Genomic DNA, 22,673 nt, shown 5'->3' with positions numbered 1-22,673 from the left:
CCAGTTGGGAATATTTTGAAAAATAAGTACCTCCCGCCCTTCCAGGGCGGGATGTTCCCCGAGGACCTCTTCGCAAATAAGAAATTCGCGAAGAGTTCCCTGCGGGGGCATCCAACGGGCAGGATGTGGTCCTGAGGGGCATCCCGCCCTTTGGTTGGGCGGGAGGTCCCCCCGGGCTATATAAGCCCCAATCTGCCCCAAAAATTTTATTTTATCCAGCAAAAATCAGAAAAAAAAGAAAGAGAGTCCACAAAGGACCGGGTTCCTCTCAACCCTTTCCTCTCTCAAGCAACCACAAAGGTCAAACTTGAGCTTTTCACTAGCAACAAGGGTAATACAAACTTCTCAATCCAACCACACCACGAGTTGGTTGTTCTTGAGCACCTCTAATCGTCTAGGAGCCAAGCTCCAAGAGTAATAGATATGGAAAGCGATGGAGAGAGCCAAGAGATGCCCAAGAGAGGTGAATTTCTTGGGGAAAGCTTGAATCTTGCTTGGATCTTGCTCAAACCCAACCCTAGACCCAGGATTTGGAGTGGAGAAGCTAGGGTTTCACTTTGGGGAGCTTTGGAGTGCTTAGAACGTGCTTGAGGCTCAGCTTATGCAGTTTGGCAGGATGTTTTTCGTTGGGGGTCGAAGGGGTATATATATAGAGCCTCACTAAAAACTAGCCGTCCTGGCGGACTGTCCGCCAGGACCACTCGGGTTTGCAATTTTCTGTTCAAGGCATGGGTTCCGGATTTGGTTTATTTGTGTTCTACCACACACTTTCCACATCCCCCTTGATAGTACGGTATACCTAGACTCAAGAAAATATAAAACAAAGAATTATCTTCGCTTGAACCACATTTCTTGAACCGGTACCGTTCTCCAATTTTAACGAATCGTCGGAATTGGTTCTTCTTCTTTTCTCCTTTTTGGTTTCTTTGACCCCTGCTCATTATTCTCAATTGAAACATTAGATACACATTTAGATTGTTATTAATCACCAAAATAGGTCATTAGGCCTAGATGCACTTTCAATCTCCCCGTTTTTGGTGATTGATGACAACCAAAATGAAACTATAAAAACAATGAATTCAAAAGAGCTTGAGGATGTCATTTCACAATATAGAGGAAAATTTTTGCAAGAGCTCCCCCTAAAACCATGCATCCACAAGATATACATGAAGTCCATTTTATAATGAGCTAACCAAATAAAGTCAAAGCACCATGATGAGATATAACTAAGATTAGATAAACAAGGATAAGCAATAGGTTCACAATCATAGCATAGCATCATCCATAAATAAGTTATTACAACCCAACTTAGTTCAAATACGAGATAAGCAATAAACATATAGTCTCATATACATCCAAATATCCAAATAAGTTTTTGACGGCACTCAAGCTCACCGTGACTCTAAGAACACACTAGGATACAATCTTTTCTCAAGCTCACCGTGACTCTAAGAACACACTAGGATACAATCTTTTCTCAAGCTCACCGTGACTCTAAGAACACACTAGGATACAATCTTTTCTCCCCCTTTGGCATCAAGCACCAAAAAGAGAAAAGACAAAAGGAAGCTAGGAGCAGCAATCACTCATCATCCGCATCATCATCATCATCATCATCTACATCATAATGCTCCCACTCAGCTGGAAAATCCCTAGGGGGAAAAGGTGGAAATGCGGGCCAATCCGTCTCCTCAATGCCAAGGTGGCGCTCAATCCTGTTGATGCTGTGCTGATTTGCCCGAGCGTGAGCGCGAACTACATTATTGGTGTTGCGGCATACTTTGAAGAGAGCATGGGGAGAGAAGGAGCAGCCCTAAAGAAGGAGGAGGACCTATAGGACACACACCCACGGACATGAGGTAGTGGGGCTGCAAGAAGACGTGTTAGAGATAAGAAGTGGCCTTGTTCTGCTGGTTGACCCTGAGACCTCCTGGCGGCCTGGGAGCTCTCAGCCAGCAGACCCTCTCCGCTCTCACTTAATCTATCAAATTATTCAAATAACCTAGAGATAATATTGGATGTATATGAGACAAAGCAGAAGACAAATAAAACACAGTTTTCAAGCCAACATCTAAAAAAAAGTTTACCATTTTAGATCAACAACCAAGAGAAATCGAGATTTTCACAAACAAAGCATGCATCATTTTGGAAATTCATTTTGTTTCAAAAAGAAATTCTCCACTAGGCAAGCAGGTGTGCAACATTTCATTCGACACTCCTAGAGTCAATAATGTTTAGCTCATTTCTTAACTCACAAAATCTTTTCTCATCTAAGGGTTTGGTGAATATATCGGCTACTTGGTCATTTGTTCTCACATGAGAGATTTCTATGTCTCCTTTAAGATTGTGATCTCTCAAAAAATGATGTCGAATATCTATGTGTTTGGTTCTAGAGTGCTCACATGGATTTTCGGCAATTTTAATGGCACTCTCATTGTCACATAGGAGTGGAACACGGTTAAAAGTATAACCGTAATCCTTTAGAGTTTGTCGCATCCACAAAAGTTGAGCACAACAATGTGCGGCTGCGACATACTCCGCTTCGGCCGTGGAAAGAGCAACGGAATTTTGTTTCTTAGATGCCCATGATACAAGGGACCTACCCAAGAATTGGCAAGTCCCGGATGTGCTTTTTCTATCAATTTTGCATCCGGCATAATCCGCATCGGAATAGCACACTAGATTGAAATTTGAACCTTTTGGATACCAAAGACCTAGATAAGGTGTATGAACTAAATATCTCAAGATTCTTTTAACAGCTCTTAAATGGCATTCCTTAGGATTGGATTGAAATCTTGCACACAAACAAACACTAAGCATAATATCGGGCCTAGATGCACAAAGGTAAAGCAGTGAGCCAATCATGGATCGATATACCTTTTGATCCACGGATTTACCTCCAATGTCAAGATCAAGGTGTCCATTTGTTCCCATGGGGGTCTTGATTGGCTTTGCATGCTCCATGTTAAACTTCTTGAGTATGTCATGCGTGTACTAGGTTTGACATAGGAATATCCCTTCCTTGAGTTGCTTGACTTGAAATCCTAGAAAAAAGTTCAACTCTCCCATCATAGACATCTCAAATCACTTGACCATTATTTGACTAAACTTATCACAACAACCTTTGTTAGTAGAACCAAATATAATGTCATCAACATATATTTGGCAAACAAATAAATCATTACCAACTTTTCTAGTGAATAAGGTAGAGTCGGCTTTACCAATTTTAAAACCATTTTCAATGAGAAAATCCCTAAGGCATTCATACCATGCTCTAAGAGCTTGCTTAAGCGCATAGAGCGCCTTATGGAGTTTGTAAACATGGTTAGGATACGCTTCTTCCTCAAACCCCGGTGGTTGCTCTACATATACCTCTTTCTTGATTGGGCCATTCAAGAATGCACTTTTGATATCCATTTGATAGAGCTTAAAATTATGTTGAGTAGCATAGGCAGCAAGGATACGAATTGACTCAAGCCTGGCTACGGGAGCAAAAGTTTGATCAAAATCCAAACCTTCAACTTGAGAGTAACCTTTTGCCACAAGTCGTGCTTTATTTCTTGTCACCACACCATTTTCATCTTGTTTGTTACGGAACACCCATTTGGTTCCAACAACATTTTGCTTGGGTCGCTCCACCAATGACCACACTTCATTTCTTTTGAAGTTGTTGAGTTCCTCTTGCATGGCCATTACCCAATCCGCATCTTGTAGAGCATCTTCCACCTTAAGAGGTTCAAAAGAAGAGATAAAAGAGTAATGTTCACAAAAATTAGCAAGTCGAGAACGAGTAGTTACTCCCTTTGCAATGTCACCAAGGATGTTGTCCACGGGGTGATCTCGTTGAATACTTTGATGCACTCTAGGATGTGGCACTTGATTTCTTAACTCCTCTTGTTCGTCATCCTTTTCTTCTTCATTTTGTTCAACACCTCCCCCTTGATTATTGCCATCTTCTTGATGATCGTTATCTTGAGTTGGAGGAGATGCCTTGTTTGAAGATTGTTGATCTTGATCATTGCTTAATTCTTGAGGACGTACATCTCCAATTGACATGTTCCTTATGGCTGCGCTTGGAGCTTCTTCATCATCTAATTCATCAAGATCAATTTGCTCTCCTTGAGAGCCATTAGTCTCATCAAACACCACATCACATGAGGTTTCAACACATCCGGAGATTTTGTTGAATACTCGATATGCAAGTGAGTTTGAATCATAACCAAGTAAAAAACCTTCCATAGCTTTAGTAGCAAACTTAGAACTCTTAGCTTTCTTGTTGAGAATGTAACATTTGCTCCCAAAGACTCTAAAGTATGAAACATTAGGTTTGTTACCGGTGAGAAGCTCATAAGGAGTTTTCTTTAGCAGGCGATGAAGATATAGTCGGTTGATGGCATGACAAGCGGTGTTGACCGCTTCCGTCCAAAACCGGTCGGAGGTCTTGTACTCATCAAGCATTGTCCTTGCCATCTCAATGAGCGTTCGGTTCTTCCTCTCTGCCACCCCATTTTGTTGAGGTGCATAGGGCGCAGAGAACTCATGCTTGATTCCTTCTTTATCCAAGAAGTCATCTACTTGAGTGTTCTTGAACTCGCTCCCGTTGTCGCTTCTAATCTTCTTGATTCTTGAGTTGAACTCATTTTGAGCTCTCCTTAAGAATTTCTTGAGGACCCCTTGAGTTTCGCTTTTATCATGCAAAAAGAATACCCAAGTGAAACGTGTATAATCATCAACAATAACTAAGCCATATTTGTTACCGCCGATGCTTATGTAGACAATAGGACTAAACAAGTCCATATGAAGTAATTCCAATGGTCTACTTGTTGTCATGATGTTCTTGGTGGGATGGCTTGACCCAACTTGCTTTCCCGCTTGACATGCTCCACAAGGCCTATCTTTCTCAAACACAACGTTGATTAGTCCAATGACATGATCACCTTTTAGAAGCTTGTGAAGATTTTTCATACCAACATGGGCTAGGCGGCGGTGCCACAACCAACCCATGTTGGACTTTGTGATTAAGCATGTATCAAGTTGAGCTTTATCATTGGTGAAATCTACTACATAAAGCTTTCCCATTAATACACCCTTACACGCAATTGAACCATCACTCCTTCTAGAGACGATCACACACTCATCAGCAAAAATACAATTGTAGCCCATTTTATAAAGTTGTGATACGGATAGTAAGTTATAGTCCAAGGTTTCAACAAGAAAAACTTTTGAAATGAAATGTTCGGAAGATATAGTAATGTTACCGACACCCAATACTCTTCCTTGGCTGTTGTCGCCAAAGGAGATTAAGTCGGTTGGATCGTCATTTTCTTCAAAAGTTGAGAACATGCTTCTTTCTCCGGTCATATGGTTTGTGCATCCACTATCAATGATCCACTTCGATCCACCGGAGGCATAGCCCTGCAAAACAGATTTAGACTTGGTTTTTAGGTACCCAAACTTGCTTGGGTTCTCTTACATTAGTCACAAGTGATTTGGGCACCCACACATAAGTCTTTGGACTCTTGTGGTGTGGCCCAACATATTTAGCAAACACTTTTCCAAACTTGTTTCTTATAATCACATAAGATACATTAAAGTCATAGAAATGATTAGTAGAAAGCTTTGATGCATTGGAAAAAGTGGGACGGAAGACTGAAAATCTGCCACCCGAGGGTCCCTGGCGGACTGTCCGCTGGGTCCTGGTGGACTGTCCGCCAGGCACTCTCGGGTGCCCAGTTTCGGGAGCCACTCTCCCACTTGCTTCTTCCTTCACAAACTTAGGGAACTCATGCCCATTGATCTTGACTCTTGCATTATGCTTTTCAAAATGTTGAAAACCAATACCATCCTTGATGTTGGGGTGTCTTGAGTTCAAGTATGCACCTCTTGCATATTTGAGTTTTTCCTCCTCAAGTTCCTTCTTCTTTTGTTGTGCCTCACCTTCTAAGGATGTGATCTTAACTTTCAAGATTTCAATCAACTTTACATTAGTATCACAAACATCAACATCAATATCCTTGCATCTAATGCATGATTGTGCTATGGAGAGGCTAATTGATGGATCATGTTGAGATGTTGAGGCATTAGACAAGAGAGTGTCAAATTGTAATTCAAGGCTTTTGTTTAAGCAAATAAGTTCATCTTGAAGTGCAACATTTGCACTCTTGAGACTAGTGTTAGTCTCCTTGCTTTCCGCAAGTTTCTTGTCCAAGGCCTTACATTTTTCTTCTTGCTTAGTTATGAGCTCCTTAAGTTCAAGGTTTCTCTTCTTTTCAAGAATGAGCAAGTCCTCTTGTTTCTCAAGGAGGTCATTCTTCTCATTTAACTCTTCTATGAGTTCGTTAAACTTAGCAATAGCATTTTTATCTAGATTCTTGAGCATGGCAATCATATCAATATTATTATCATTTCCACTAGAGCTACTAAATGAACTTTCATCATCACTAGTGGTGTACTTAGGAGAATAACATGGGATGATTTTTACCTTTCTTTTACCTCCCCTTGCCATAAGACAAGTGTGAGTAATGTTTTTCCCATCCTTGAGGTTTGGAAAGATAGAAGTCTTGTTAAAGTCAAGTGTTGTGACAGTTCATGTGTTTGTAAACTAGACATATATTTTGTTAGTGTGAAATATGTGTTTGTTTGTATAAAGTTTATGTGTGTTTATGTGAAGTTTTTGAAAATTTAAAAGTACAAGTAAAAAGGGTATTTTTGTAATTATAGAAAAACTTAGGGTTGTTTTTGCAAAATGTACCTAGATAAGAGTAATTTCAAAATAAGTGAAAAGTGGTTTTGTAAACATGTTTTTCTTATTTTATTCCTTGTAAAAAAATATATATTTATCCAAAGTTGCATTGGAAATGCAAGTGTTGAATTGTGTAAAAATTTTGGATAAAGTGGTAAAAATAAGGGTATTTATGTGATTTTATAAAAGTACAAGTCCTTTTATGCAAATGTTGATTTACAAAAGTAACTTTCAAATTTACTTAGGACTAAAGTGTAAAAGTGCAAGTCATCATGACATGTCATAAATGCTTGCATTTAGATCCTGAATTTTATAAAATTTCATTCTTTAGGACAAACACAATACAAATCCAACTTTTATTCAAAACTTCACGTATAAAAATATAAATTTTGAGTTTTTGAACTTGAGCCCTAAAGCAATGTTGTAGAGCTTGAAAAACTCTCCAACTTCCGTTTTGGGCATTTCTTCATTAGGGTTTTAAATCAACGGGAAATTTTAAGTTTTACAAACAGGTCCCTGCAGTTTTCAGAAATTATGCATAAGCCCTTGGGGAATTCCATCAACCTTTCTTCTCCCTCTGCCTTATCTCCTCCCCTGGCGTCTGCCCTATCCTGTCCCACCGGCAGCAGCAGTAAAACACTTTTTCTCTTCTTCTTTCTTCCTCTGTTCCTCTTCCCGTTAACCCCTTTCTCCAATCGCGGGAGCTGGCGGCGGCCTGGGCGAGCGGCTCACGGGCGCGGCGCAGGCAGGCGGCCCAAGCAGCAGGCGGGCTGGCGGGCCCAGGGCGGCGGCCGCAGGAGCCAGGCGCGCGCGGGCGGCTGCAGCAGGCCGGCGGCGCGCGGACGCGCGGCCCAGGCGCGCAGGCGGAGAGCAGCGCGCGGCGCAGCAGGCGGTGCAGGCCCGAGGCGGCAGCGGCCGAGCGGAGGGAGCGGCGCGTGCTGGCGGGGCGCTGGCGTGGCGCGCGCGGAAGCGGAGCCGGCGCGGTGCGGAGCAGGCTCGGCCTGAGCGCGAGCGAGCGATTCCAGGCGGTGGCGGCTCGATGCGGGCCCTGGCACGCGACGGCGCGGGCGGACCCAGGGGCAGTGCGCCAGCGGGCTCGAGCGGAGGCCGAGCTGGCGAGGTGTGCGGCTCGCGGCACCAGGCGGGTGCGGGCGTGTGTGGAGGCCGGCTCGTGCGAGCGCTGGTGGCGGCGCAGAAGCTGGAGCGCAGGTGGAGGCAGGTGGCGTGCAGGTGAGGCCGGCAGCACGCGGAGGCAGGCGTGGCGCGGTGGCTCGCGAGCTGGAGCACGATGGTGAACGGAGCACGAACGGCTCAGATGAGGTGCTGGCGGCGGACGTGGAGCTGGGCAGGAATGTATGGGGCGCGTGCGCGGACAGTGCAAGCGTTGGGCGTGAGCGCACGGCGCGGACAGGCCCTGGCGCCCGAGCAGGTGCGGAGGCGCGCGGGAACGAGCCGACGCGGGGGCGGTTCAGGTGGCGTTGAAGTATGGACTCGTGAACGCGGGCGCTGTGCAGGAACGGCGCGAGCGTGCACGCGGTGACGTATGGGAGCGGATGGCACGGACGTGAGTGGCCCCAGGCGCTGGAGTGCAGGGCGAGCGTGTGCGCGGCAGAGCAGAGCGGGCACAGATATTGGCGGCGCTGGAACAGGTGGCCCGAGGAAGCAATGGCGCGCGTGTGAGCAGAGCTGCGGCTGTGGCATGGCAGCGTGCGAGCAGAAGATGGGCGGAGTAAGCAGACGTAGCACGGGCCAAGAATGCACGCAGTTCGGGCGTGCGCAGGAGCGAAGTGACAAGACCAGAGTAAGCGCGGATACAGCAACAAAAGGAGGAAGAGGAGCTATGTAGAGCGACGACGTACAGGGTGGCGACGCTGTGATCGAATTGATATACAGGAAAGTCGCACGCAGTGCGGGAGGAGATGCAGCGTGATGATTTGGGGCGGACCCGCCCAGGGAGCAGTAGAGCCATGCATGGGGAACGTCGGAAGCCGTCAAAGTGAAGGCAGCAGACGAAGTCAGGTGGCATTGCAAGTTACTCGTGGAGGATATGGAGATGGCCCTGGCGTATACGCGAGCAAGGCAACAGGCTACGCGCGAGCAGGTTGAGGGCCAAGGATGCGGAAGCAAAGGAAGGCTTAGCCTGTGAGCAGATGGACCCTGGAGGTTCGTGGAGGAGTTGGCATAGCGAGCCCATTCGGCTCCATCATCTTGTCCCAGGAGCCCACGACATCCAGCAGCACTTTTCTCTCGTCGATCGCTAAGCAAGACCACAAGTTACCACGGGGATTACCCTTTCGGCCCTCTTCCACCCATGGCAACCCTCCCCGACGAACTTCTTCGTCAACCACGGGATCTCATCACCGTCGAGCTCTTCTTATCGCCAAACCTGTTCACCGCGGGAATTCACGTTCCGCGTGTTCCTCTTCATAACCAAGGCTACCCAAGGTTTGCCCTGTTTTGCTAGATCTTTTTAATGCCGGCGATTCCTTTGCCGGAATGTCACCGTTAACTTCCTGTTATCTGTTTTTCCCGAACCAGGGACTTGATTGCTAGGTTTTAGGAAGTTCTAGGGTGTCTTTTATAAAAGTTCCAAAGCTTGCTGTATTTCAAATCGATGAACTTCTACATTTCATAGATTTTCGCAGGAAGTTCATAAAAATGCAAAATCAGTTTTGTTTGAAAACCCTAGGTCGAAATCTACAAGTTTTATGTTATGATCTTGAGTTGAGGTCTTTGATGTGTAGTCTAGGTCAAATGTTAGGGAATGAATGCTTTGTTTGTACCTTATATTGTATGCATGTGTTATAGCTAAGATATAAATTATAGGGTGTATGTTTTAAGTGGAGAAGTGTAACAGTTAGTTAATCCTATCACCCTAGTACTCATATCCTTACCGTCAAGATGTTATCCTTGTCTTGATTGCCGTTTCCTTAAGATCCTTCTCGTAAAAAGATCCCTAATAGTTTATGTGTTTTTGCTGCTTAACTTATACATCTCTACGGCTATGCTTCAGCGTTGGCTATCAGTTCAGCTGCTAAGCATCCATTTCCTTGAGTTGATGACGTCCCTGTGTAACAGCTATCAGTCGATGCTTCTACCGTCGACCAGTTAGCTGATACGGTTGTTACCTTTCTAGTATCGGCTACTGCCGATACAGTCCTTTGTTCCGTCCTACATCGACTGCACGGAGACGATGTATCGGAGAGACACCCATGATCTTAGGGTTCTTGCCATCGGCCGACCCAAGCCGATTTTGATTGCTTTTCCATATCGGTCACACACGGCCGATCGATCCTTAGTTTCCCCATCCTTATCCACACACTTCTATCAGTCGATTTATCAACTGAGAGATCGGCTATATATCTATCGGTCACATACCCATAACCACATTCCAATCGGCTGTACGTCACTCAATTGTTGTGTTGACGTAATCGAGTCGATATAACCACACTTAGTTACCTAGAATAACACTTAAGCACATCTTAGTTAAGACCATTGCTTGAGGGATCATCCTTCTGCCAAGGTAATCGATGCTTTCATCGATCATCTAGGAACCTGATGCACCTTTCCATCGGCTAAACCCTCGTTGTTTCCAATCGGCTCTGTTGCAATCTTCAACAAATAGCCGATCATAATTAGATGTCCTCTTAAAACTCTATCTAAATTTAGTTTCAGATCTTTCGGTTAATATGTGAATAGTGTGTTATATGAATGCTAGGTTGCAATTGTATTGTGAAGTAAGGTAGTGTTATGTGCACGCTTTGAATGTAATGTCGCATTGCATGTAGATACGATTACTTCGGCAACGGTACCTACGAGATCTCCTCGGAGTCTACGGAGGATGTTCCTGAAGACCAGATGAACGTCACCAAGGAATTAACTGAAGCCCCGAACCAAAGTTCGGAAGATATTGATATTTCTGACTTCAGTCCCACCAGTAAAGGCAAGCCCCGGACATAACCTACTATTTTATTACACTACAATCTATATCTATTTACGTATTCTATGCATTAAGTTCTTAGGAATTGCTTGAAACCCTAGTTGCATTCTCCTAGGAACCAATGTAATGGATACTAGCACTTGAGTCCGACTAGCTGCTATGCTAATAGGACCGGTAGAAGTCGGGTGATTTCCTGTCACTCGCGCGATATAGGAATTGTAATGTTTACATTCCTATTATCACTATAAGGATGCCGGACGGGAGTTTTGTGCGGTATCATGGCTGAGGTGATACCCCGTCTGTGTTGTTGAATTTTGATAAGGTCGCGGTGTGTGCCGATCGGGGTTAAGCGTTTGAAAGTACTAACCACATGCCGTGAGTTATGGGTAAGCGGTAAGCCTAGTAGCCAATCGGCCCGAGGAGTGGACATACCTCCCACCACTCGATTTGCTTCTTCTGGTTACTTATGTTCGACTGAGGAAATACGTGTTGCAAGGGCAACCAGGAATACGGGTTTTGTAGTCGCGCTACAGACGTATGTCCTGCACGAGTGATGTGCGTATGTTCCTGCAGTCGCTTGTGGTGGACCTGTCCACGAGTCGGAATGAAAAGCAAACGGTTGCTTCGGAATGACCCTGTGGTGTTCCAAGCGTGTGTGTTAGGTTTACCTTGCAAGGTTAAATTCGATTCGAATCGTCCGCTTCTCACGAAGATTGAGACTGCTTGATCCCTTTATCACACAGAGTAACAAGAGCAACTATATGATGAGTAATACTGATGGTTGAGATAAAGATCTTACCATGCTTGAGTAGTTATAGGTGCTCACCTAGAAAGGATAATCAACTAGAACCTGAAAAGTAAAAGTTGAAGTTAAGGACCTACTCTTTGTTGCTTTTCAGCTGAAACTAAACCCAGAACCATTATAAGCCTTCATAAGTCGAGTTATGGGCTAAGTATACCCAATTCCGGGTAAGTCTTGCTGAGTATTAGTATACTCAGCCTTGCTAGTTGTATGTTTTTCAGGTGACATCTGTGAAGACCCTACTCTTTCCTTGCCTTGGCCCTGTGCTCTTCCAGATGATTGGTCCGTGGAATGGGATCCGTCCCCGGCCAGCACTGGTGATATCGAGTGATGTCATGCCCGGGCTTAGCATGACATCCGTCTTGTCAACGTGCTGTAGATCATCGCGTATGTTTTTCCGCTGCTAAAAATCATAGCTTAAACAGTTGTATTGTTTTCTCTAAGTTCGAAACTTTGTACTACTTTTATAAACTCTTGTAATGTAATTCCCTGTTATGTAAAATGTAATGGTGATTGTATCTCTGGACTCACCTTCGTGTGAGGTAACCTTATTTGATCCTGTGTATCGGTGGTTTATCGGGACGTTACCCGACAGGCCAAGGGATTATACCGTTTGAAGCACGTTGGAGCCCTCGGAAGTGGACTCGCGTACTTGAGCCGGTATAATTCAGATTGGTTCTGCCACAGCTGGTATCAGAGCTATAAGGTTACCCTGGAGATACATTTTACCTTAAAAATGCTTTCAGTATAAAAGGTTGACCAACCAAATGTTTGGAAAAGTCACGTTGGATTCGTTAAGGATTATGCTTAGTACGTAAAGCCCTAGGGTAATGTTTATGAGGGAAATAGAGGTGGCTATATATATATAATCCTAACTACCAGCATTACTTTTCTGTCAAAACTTAAATTCATGCACAACCCAACTTTACTTTTTGTAACGACATCTTCGACGGTGAGGTAAGAAGGTAAGGATCCTCAGCCAACTGAGGGAGCTTGGCCTTCCCGTCGGTGATGCGAACCGAACGCTGTTTCTCAAGCAGTGGCCTACTTGAGATGCTGCCAATGTACCAACTTCGGTTGACTACATTGGGAGTATATGGTTCGGCGCAGGGTATGGCGATCGCTGTTCATACCCCCGCATTTTGCGGTACCCCCGTGAATACGTTATCTCGATAACGTATGTTAACGTTGTCTGTACGACGGTAATTGTACAGATGCTGTTTCTATAGTGAACAGTAATGATTGGGGACGCTTTCATGACATGCTGGCATGAAAGGTTCGGTATACATATATCTTGTGGTTTTCTGTAGGTACACTAACCTTGTTGCGTAAGCTTGAACGTAAGAACGACTAGCTATTATAGGGAGAGACGTATTTATGTTATGCCACCGTAACTAACCACGTAAGACCAAGGTTACTTGGCAGTTATTTTTGTTTGTGAGGACGTGTAGAAACGTGCATGCATCATGTCATCTTGGATTGCTTTGATTGTCTTGTTTGTTATGTTGATGTACTGAAACATATGTTTGTATCTGAATGCCTGCCTAGACCTTGTGTTGTAGGAGTTAACGTAATATGCTAGACTAACTTAGAGTTAAAGCAGTCTTTGGTGACTCAAGTGGATTGGGTTATGTTTGGACCCTATCACCAATCTTAGCTTGACAGCCAAATCAAATCCTTGATTTTGCTTTAAATCTGTTTCGGCAGAACCATTGAACTCCTCCTTTGATGGTTAAACCTTGATGGTTATCATCAAACCCTTCAATCCATCATCTAGTGATCTATCTATCCTCTCTTGGTGTTGTACCTTATATCGTTGATTAATCTGGTTACAACATCTGAGAGCTGTACCTTCAATTTTTGCTCAGATGATTTTGAGTAAAATAAAAAGATTTATGGCAAAAGTTATGCATCATAACATATACCATCTTTGGTCAGTGCATGGTGTTGCATCATCATCGGAAATCCGTAGATTGACTAACGGGTATGCCTCTAGTGCAACTTCGGGTTATCTTGGGTTTCTTAAGACCTATCCTGCTGCTGTTGGCACTACGGGGTTGCTATTCCTCTTTTGTGGTGGTGTTTAATCACATGACCATGATGCCGTGTCGGAACCTAAGGCCTCATGTGTGCTGCAGCCATATGATTGAGCCATTAGGAGCGCACTGGTGACTAGGTCTCTATGTGACGTAACCCCACTGCAATCTCTTCTTATGCAACCTTACTAGTGTCCTAACTTTTGATCTTCGCTTAAGGATATAGAACTACCCAGGTGTTAGTTACAAGAGAACGGTTGCAGGGTGCGAGTCGTGTGCATCATCAACTTATGATAGCAATATGCATCATATTTCATGCACTTCATACGTGCATACATTGCAAGTATCATCATCCTTGCATCATGTTGTATGCATCATTTGGTCAGCATCATGGTAATTGCATTGTGTTATATACATCATCTCGATCGTGCATGGGATCCCTCATCCTCATGTTGCACTATCAATACAATCATACATCTCAACAGTGCATCATATTCATAATTATATTGAGCATTGCACTCGGAGTAGAGCATTTTATTATTATCCCTTGATTGCATCGGTCTAAATAGGCATGTTTTGCAATAACATCATCTAAAATTATTCAGGTAACAAACTCTGAGCAAGAATATTTCAAACATCACTTTGTTAATCCCTTGTACTATCCTTACTTATTATCCATGAGTTTTGCGATGAATGTCATCGACATTTATCGTCCTTATGTATAATCTCTTATCTTGTTAAACTCATCTAGGTACCATCTCTTCATGCTCTCGTTATACTCATCTCGTCATGCTCTCGTCATCAATCTCAATCTTCTCTGGTGTGATTGCTTCTTTCCACTTTTGATGTGTGATTTGCTTCTCTTCCCTTAAGAGTCTTTCGTCCGAATCTCGGGACGAGATTCTTTTTAGGGGGGAGGGCTGTGACAGTTCATGTGTTTGTAAACTAGACATATATTTTGTTAGTGTGAAATATGTGTTTGTTTGTATAAAGTTTATGTGTGTTTATGTGAAGTTTTTGAAAATTTAAAAGTACAAGTAAAAAGGGTATTTTTGTAATTATAGAAAAACTTAGGGTTGTTTTTGCAAAATGTACCTAGATAAGAGTAATTTCAAAATAAGTGAAAAGTGGTTTTGTAAACATGTTTTTCTTATTTTATTCCTTGTAAAAAAATATATATTTATCCAAAGTTGCATTGGAAATGCAAGTGTTGAATTGTGTAAAAATTTTGGATAAAGTGGTAAAAATAAGGGTATTTATGTGATTTTATAAAAGTACAAGTCCTTTTATGCAAATGTTGATTTACAAAAGTAACTTTCAAATTTACTTAGGACTAAAGTGTAAAAGTGCAAGTCATCATGACATGTCATAAATGCTTGCATTTAGATCCTGAATTTTATAAAATTTCATTCTTTAGGACAAACACAATACAAATCCAACTTTTATTCAAAACTTCACGTATAAAAATATAAATTTTGAGTTTTTGAACTTGAGCCCTAAAGCAATGTTGTAGAGCTTGAAAAACTCTCCAACTTCCGTTTTGGGCATTTCTTCATTAGGGTTTTAAATCAACGGGAAATTTTAAGTTTTACAAACAGGTCCCTGCAGTTTTCAGAAATTATGCATAAGCCCTTGGGGAATTCCATCAACCTTTCTTCTCCCTCTGCCTTATCTCCTCCCCTGGCGTCTGCCCTATCCTGTCCCACCGGCAGCAGCAGTAAAACACTTTTTCTCTTCTTCTTTCTTCCTCTGTTCCTCTTCCCGTTAACCCCTTTCTCCAATCGCGGGAGCTGGCGGCGGCCTGGGCGAGCGGCTCACGGGCGCGGCGCAGGCAGGCGGCCCAAGCAGCAGGCGGGCTGGCGGGCCCAGGGCGGCGGCCGCAGGAGCCAGGCGCGCGCGGGCGGCTGCAGCAGGCCGGCGGCGCGCGGACGCGCGGCCCAGGCGCGCAGGCGGAGAGCAGCGCGCGGCGCAGCAGGCGGTGCAGGCCCGAGGCGGCAGCGGCCGAGCGGAGGGAGCGGCGCGTGCTGGCGGGGCGCTGGCGTGGCGCGCGCGGAAGCGGAGCCGGCGCGGTGCGGAGCAGGCTCGGCCTGAGCGCGAGCGAGCGATTCCAGGCGGTGGCGGCTCGATGCGGGCCCTGGCACGCGACGGCGCGGGCGGACCCAGGGGCAGTGCGCCAGCGGGCTCGAGCGGAGGCCGAGCTGGCGAGGTGTGCGGCTCGCGGCACCAGGCGGGTGCGGGCGTGTGTGGAGGCCGGCTCGTGCGAGCGCTGGTGGCGGCGCAGAAGCTGGAGCGCAGGTGGAGGCAGGTGGCGTGCAGGTGAGGCCGGCAGCACGCGGAGGCAGGCGTGGCGCGGTGGCTCGCGAGCTGGAGCACGATGGTGAACGGAGCACGAACGGCTCAGATGAGGTGCTGGCGGCGGACGTGGAGCTGGGCAGGAATGTATGGGGCGCGTGCGCGGACAGTGCAAGCGTTGGGCGTGAGCGCACGGCGCGGACAGGCCCTGGCGCCCGAGCAGGTGCGGAGGCGCGCGGGAACGAGCCGACGCGGGGGCGGTTCAGGTGGCGTTGAAGTATGGACTCGTGAACGCGGGCGCTGTGCAGGAACGGCGCGAGCGTGCACGCGGTGACGTATGGGAGCGGATGGCACGGACGTGAGTGGCCCCAGGCGCTGGAGTGCAGGGCGAGCGTGTGCGCGGCAGAGCAGAGCGGGCACAGATATTGGCGGCGCTGGAACAGGTGGCCCGAGGAAGCAATGGCGCGCGTGTGAGCAGAGCTGCGGCTGTGGCATGGCAGCGTGCGAGCAGAAGATGGGCGGAGTAAGCAGACGTAGCACGGGCCAAGAATGCACGCAGTTCGGGCGTGCGCAGGAGCGAAGTGACAAGACCAGAGTAAGCGCGGATACAGCAACAAAAGGAGGAAGAGGAGCTATGTAGAGCGACGACGTACAGGGTGGCGACGCTGTGATCGAATTGATATACAGGAAAGTCGCACGCAGTGCGGGAGGAGATGCAGCGTGATGATTTGGGGCGGACCCGCCCAGGGAGCAGTAGAGCCATGCATGGGGAACGTCGGAAGCCGTCAAAGTGAAGGCAGCAGACGAAGTCAGGTGGCATTGCAAGTTACTCGTGGAGGATATGGAGATGGCCCTGGCGTATACGCGAGCAAGGCAACAGGCTACGCGCGAGCAGGTTGAGGGCCAAGGATGCGGAAGCAAAGGAAGGCTTAGCCTGTGAGCAGATGGACCCTGGAGGTTCGTGGAGGAGTTGGCATAGCGAGCCCATTCGGCTCCATCATCTTGTCCCAGGAGCCCACGACATCCAGCAGCACTTTTCTCTCGTCGATCGCTAAGCAAGACCACAAGTTACCACGGGGATTACCCTTTCGGCCCTCTTCCACCCATGGCAACCCTCCCCGACGAACTTCTTCGTCAACCACGGGATCTCATCACCGTCGAGCTCTTCTTATCGCCAAACCTGTTCACCGCGGGAATTCACGTTCCGCGTGTTCCTCTTCATAACCAAGGCTACCCAAGGTTTGCCCTGTTTTGCTAGATCTTTTTAATGCCGGCGATTCCTTTGCCGGAATGTCACCGTTAACTTCCTGTTATCTGTTTTTCCCGAACCAGGGACTTGATTGCTAGGTTTTAGGAAGTTCTAGGGTGTCTTTTATAAAAGTTCCAAAGCTTGTTGTATTTCAAATCGATGAACTTCTACATTTCATAGATTTTCGCAGGAAGTTCATAAAAATGCAAAATCAGTTTTGTTTGAAAACCCTAGGTCGAAATCTACAAGTTTTATGTTATGATCTTGAGTTGAGGTCTTTGATGTGTAGTCTAGGTCAAATGTTAGGGAATGAATGCTTTGTTTGTACCTTATATTGTATGCATGTGTTATAGCTAAGATATAAATTATAGGGTGTATGTTTTAAGTGGAGAAGTGTAACAGTTAGTTAATCCTATCACCCTAGTACTCATATCCTTACCGTCAAGATGTTATCCTTGTCTTGATTGCCGTTTCCTTAAGATCCTTCTCGTAAAAAGATCCCTAATAGTTTATGTGTTTTTGCTGCTTAACTTATACATCTCTACGGCTATGCTTCAGCGTTGGCTATCAGTTCAGCTGCTAAGCATCCATTTCCTTGAGTTGATGACGTCCCTGTGTAACAGCTATCAGTCGATGCTTCTACCGTCGACCAGTTAGCTGATACGGTTGTTACCTTTCTAGTATCGGCTACTGCCGATACAGTCCTTTGTTCCGTCCTACATCGACTGCACGGAGACGATGTATCGGAGAGACACCCATGATCTTAGGGTTCTTGCCATCGGCCGACCCAAGCCGATTTTGATTGCTTTTCCATATCGGTCACACACGGCCGATCGATCCTTAGTTTCCCCATCCTTATCCACACACTTCTATCAGTCGATTTATCAACTGAGAGATCGGCTATATATCTATCGGTCACATACCCATAACCACATTCCAATCGGCTGTACGTCACTCAATTGTTGTGTTGACGTAATCGAGTCGATATAACCACACTTAGTTACCTAGAATAACACTTAAGCACATCTTAGTTAAGACCATTGCTTGAGGGATCATCCTTCTGCCAAGGTAATCGATGCTTTCATCGATCATCTAGGAACCTGATGCACCTTTCCATCGGCTAAACCCTCGTTGTTTCCAATCGGCTCTGTTGCAATCTTCAACAAATAGCCGATCATAATTAGATGTCCTCTTAAAACTCTATCTAAATTTAGTTTCAGATCTTTCGGTTAATATGTGAATAGTGTGTTATATGAATGCTAGGTTGCAATTGTATTGTGAAGTAAGGTAGTGTTATGTGCACGCTTTGAATGTAATGTCGCATTGCATGTAGATACGATTACTTCGGCAACGGTACCTACGAGATCTCCTCGGAGTCTACGGAGGATGTTCCTGAAGACCAGATGAACGTCACCAAGGAATTAACTGAAGCCCCGAACCAAAGTTCGGAAGATATTGATATTTCTGACTTCAGTCCCACCAGTAAAGGCAAGCCCCGGACATAACCTACTATTTTATTACACTACAATCTATATCTATTTACGTATTCTATGCATTAAGTTCTTAGGAATTGCTTGAAACCCTAGTTGCATTCTCCTAGGAACCAATGTAATGGATACTAGCACTTGAGTCCGACTAGCTGCTATGCTAATAGGACCGGTAGAAGTCGGGTGATTTCCTGTCACTCGCGCGATATAGGAATTGTAATGTTTACATTCCTATTATCACTATAAGGATGCCGGACGGGAGTTTTGTGCGGTATCATGGCTGAGGTGATACCCCGTCTGTGTTGTTGAATTTTGATAAGGTCGCGGTGTGTGCCGATCGGGGTTAAGCGTTTGAAAGTACTAACCACATGCCGTGAGTTATGGGTAAGCGGTAAGCCTAGTAGCCAATCGGCCCGAGGAGTGGACATACCTCCCACCACTCGATTTGCTTCTTCTGGTTACTTATGTTCGACTGAGGAAATACGTGTTGCAAGGGCAACCAGGAATACGGGTTTTGTAGTCGCGCTACAGACGTATGTCCTGCACGAGTGATGTGCGTATGTTCCTGCAGTCGCTTGTGGTGGACCTGTCCACGAGTCGGAATGAAAAGCAAACGGTTGCTTCGGAATGACCCTGTGGTGTTCCAAGCGTGTGTGTTAGGTTTACCTTGCAAGGTTAAATTCGATTCGAATCGTCCGCTTCTCACGAAGATTGAGACTGCTTGATCCCTTTATCACACAGAGTAACAAGAGCAACTATATGATGAGTAATACTGATGGTTGAGATAAAGATCTTACCATGCTTGAGTAGTTATAGGTGCTCACCTAGAAAGGATAATCAACTAGAACCTGAAAAGTAAAAGTTGAAGTTAAGGACCTACTCTTTGTTGCTTTTCAGCTGAAACTAAACCCAGAACCATTATAAGCCTTCATAAGTCGAGTTATGGGCTAAGTATACCCAATTCCGGGTAAGTCTTGCTGAGTATTAGTATACTCAGCCTTGCTAGTTGTATGTTTTTCAGGTGACATCTGTGAAGACCCTACTCTTTCCTTGCCTTGGCCCTGTGCTCTTCCAGATGATTGGTCCGTGGAATGGGATCCGTCCCCGGCCAGCACTGGTGATATCGAGTGATGTCATGCCCGGGCTTAGCATGACATCCGTCTTGTCAACGTGCTGTAGATCATCGCGTATGTTTTTCCGCTGCTAAAAATCATAGCTTAAACAGTTGTATTGTTTTCTCTAAGTTCGAAACTTTGTACTACTTTTATAAACTCTTGTAATGTAATTCCCTGTTATGTAAAATGTAATGGTGATTGTATCTCTGGACTCACCTTCGTGTGAGGTAACCTTATTTGATCCTGTGTATCGGTGGTTTATCGGGACGTTACCCGACAGGCCAAGGGATTATACCGTTTGAAGCACGTTGGAGCCCTCGGAAGTGGACTCGCGTACTTGAGCCGGTATAATTCAGATTGGTTCTGCCACAAGTGTGGCCACTTTTTCTTCATCCGAGCTGGAGCTCTCATCATCGGAGTCCCACTCCTTGCCAAGATGTGCTTCACCACTTTGTTTCTTCTTGAAGAATTTCTTGTCCTTGGTGAGGTACTTCTTCTTCTTGTTATCCTTCCTCTTCTCTTCCTTGTCCTCTTTCTTCTCATATGGGCAATTTGCAATGAAGTGCCCACTTTTGCCACAATTATAGCAATTTCTTTTTATCCTTCTTTTGGAGCTCTCATGTCTCTTGTTGCCCTTATAGTTGCGATTTCTCATCAATTTGCTGAAGTTCTTCATGAGAAGAGCCATGTCATCATCATCAAGACTTGAACTATCGCTATCATTGTCACTTGATGAGGATTCTTGCACTACTTTCTTGCTTTTCTCTTTCTTGTTTGCCTTGAGGGCAATGTCTTGCCCTTTTGAGGTTGAGGTTCCCTTGGACAAGCCCTTCACATACTTAGCTTCACTTTCCATCATCTCATGGTTGATAATCTTGCCAAGTACTTCTTCCGGTGTCATCTTCTTGTAGTTGGGACTTTCCCTTATCAAGGTACATAAGGTTATGTCCTTTATCGAAAAGGCCCTAATCATCCTCTTGACCACTTCATGGTCAGTCCACTTCTTGCTTCCAAGATTCCTCACTTGATTGATCATCTTCTTGAGCCTTGTGTACATCTCTTGGGGGGTTTCATCATCCAACATGGCAAACCTCCCAAGTTCTCCTTCAATCAACTCAATTCTTGCTTTCCGAATGGTCTTGGTGCCTTCATGTGCCACTTTGAGAGTATCCCATATCTCCTTTGCACTTTGCAATCCATCCACTTTATCAAATTCCTCTTTACTCAAGGATGAAAGGAGGATGGTTGCAGCTTGAGCATTGCGGTGGAACAATTATCGCATGGTTGGTCCAAAGCTTTCATCATCACAATCCGGCTGCTCAATGTCTACACAAACAATCTCCCAAAGACTAGAGTGAAGAGAAAACAAGTGCCATCTCATGTTAGTCCTCCACTGAGTGTAGTTAGTTCCATCAAAGTGTGGGGGTTTTTCAAGAGAAACAGAAAAAAAATTGTCATTGGAACTCATGTTATCATAGTTGAAAGGAGTGCGAGAGTCGTTAGAAGTAACCGATTTCTTCTTCTTTCTTCTCTTGATGTAGATGGACCCTTCATCACTACTTGATGTTGAGGATGATGATGACTCAATTACTATTCTCTTACTCTTGCTCTTGCTCTTACTCTTTTTCTTGTGATCTCCACTCTTCTTGGAGCAATCGGATATATCGAACTTGGCGTTGTCATCTTCCTTGTGCATCTCACCTTGTTTGCCCTTGTTCTTCTTAAGAGTCTTGTGTGAATCTTCTCCGGCCATGATCTCATCGAGTTGTTAGACTCAAATTTGAGGAACCACGCTCTGATACCACTTGAGAGTACGCCTAGAGGGGGCGTGAATAGGCGATCGTTGCTTAAAACCTGCACACAAGAATTCAGTCCGAGGCTGCCTGGCGGACCGTCCGCTGGGACTGTCCGCTGGGCACTTCCAATGTCCGCTGGGACGTCTCGGGTAAGAAATGTAACCGATTGAAAACTAAAACTTGTATACAAAATCTATTTGAATAGAAATGCTCTAATACAAGTTAGGAACACTAAATGCGGAAGCAATCTAGCACAAGATAGGTATACAAGTAGATCGAGCAAGAATACTACACGGAGGTACAAAAAGCAAGTATAACAAATGTGCAAGAGATGAAATGAGGTAATCAAACACAAGAGACATAAGATTTTTTATCCGAGGTTCAAATCCACTCAAGCATTCTACATCCCCGTTGAGGAGTCCACAAAGGACCGGGTTCCTCTCAACCCTTTCCTCTCTCAAGCAACCACAAAGGTCAAACTTGAGCTTTTCACTAGCAACAAGGGTAATACAAACTTCTCAATCCAACCACACCACGAGTTGGTTGTTCTTGAGCACCTCTAACCGTCTACGAGCCAAGATCCAAGAGTAATAGATGTGAAAAGCGATGGAGAGAGCCAAGAGATGCCCAAGAGAGGTGAATTTCTTGGGGAAAGCTTGAATCTTGCTTGGATCTTGCTCAAACCCAAACCTAGACCAAGGATTTGGAGTGGAGAAGCTAGAGTTTCACTTTGGGGAGCTTTGGAGTGCTTAGAACGTGCTTGAGGCTCAGCTTATGCAGTTTGGCAGGATGTTTTTCGTTGGGGGTCAAAGGGGTATATATATAGAGTCTCACTAAAAACTAGCCGTTAGGCTGTTTTTAGTGTCCTGGCGGACTGTCCGCCAGGACCACTCGGGTTTGCAATTTTCTGTTCAAGGCATAGGTTCTGGATTTGGTTTATTTGTGTTCTACCACACACTTTCCACATCCCCCTTGATAGTACGGTATACCTAGACTCAAGAAAATATAAAACAAAGAATTATCTTCGCTTGAACCACATTTCTTGAACCGGTACCGCTCTCCAATTTTAACGAATCGTCGGAATTGGTTCTTCTTCTTTTCTCCTTTTTGGTTTCTTTGACCCCTGCTCATTATTCTCAATTGAAATATTAGATACACATTTAGGTTGTTATTAATCACCAAAATAGGTCATTAGGCCTAGATGCACTTTCAAT

Source organism: Panicum hallii, chromosome 9 (genome assembly GCF_002211085.1).
Source record: "Panicum hallii strain FIL2 chromosome 9, PHallii_v3.1, whole genome shotgun sequence".
NCBI classification, from domain to species: domain Eukaryota; kingdom Viridiplantae; phylum Streptophyta; class Magnoliopsida; order Poales; family Poaceae; genus Panicum; species Panicum hallii.
The sequence above is the reverse complement of the archived record's forward strand: the minus strand, read 5'-3'. Positions refer to the sequence as shown.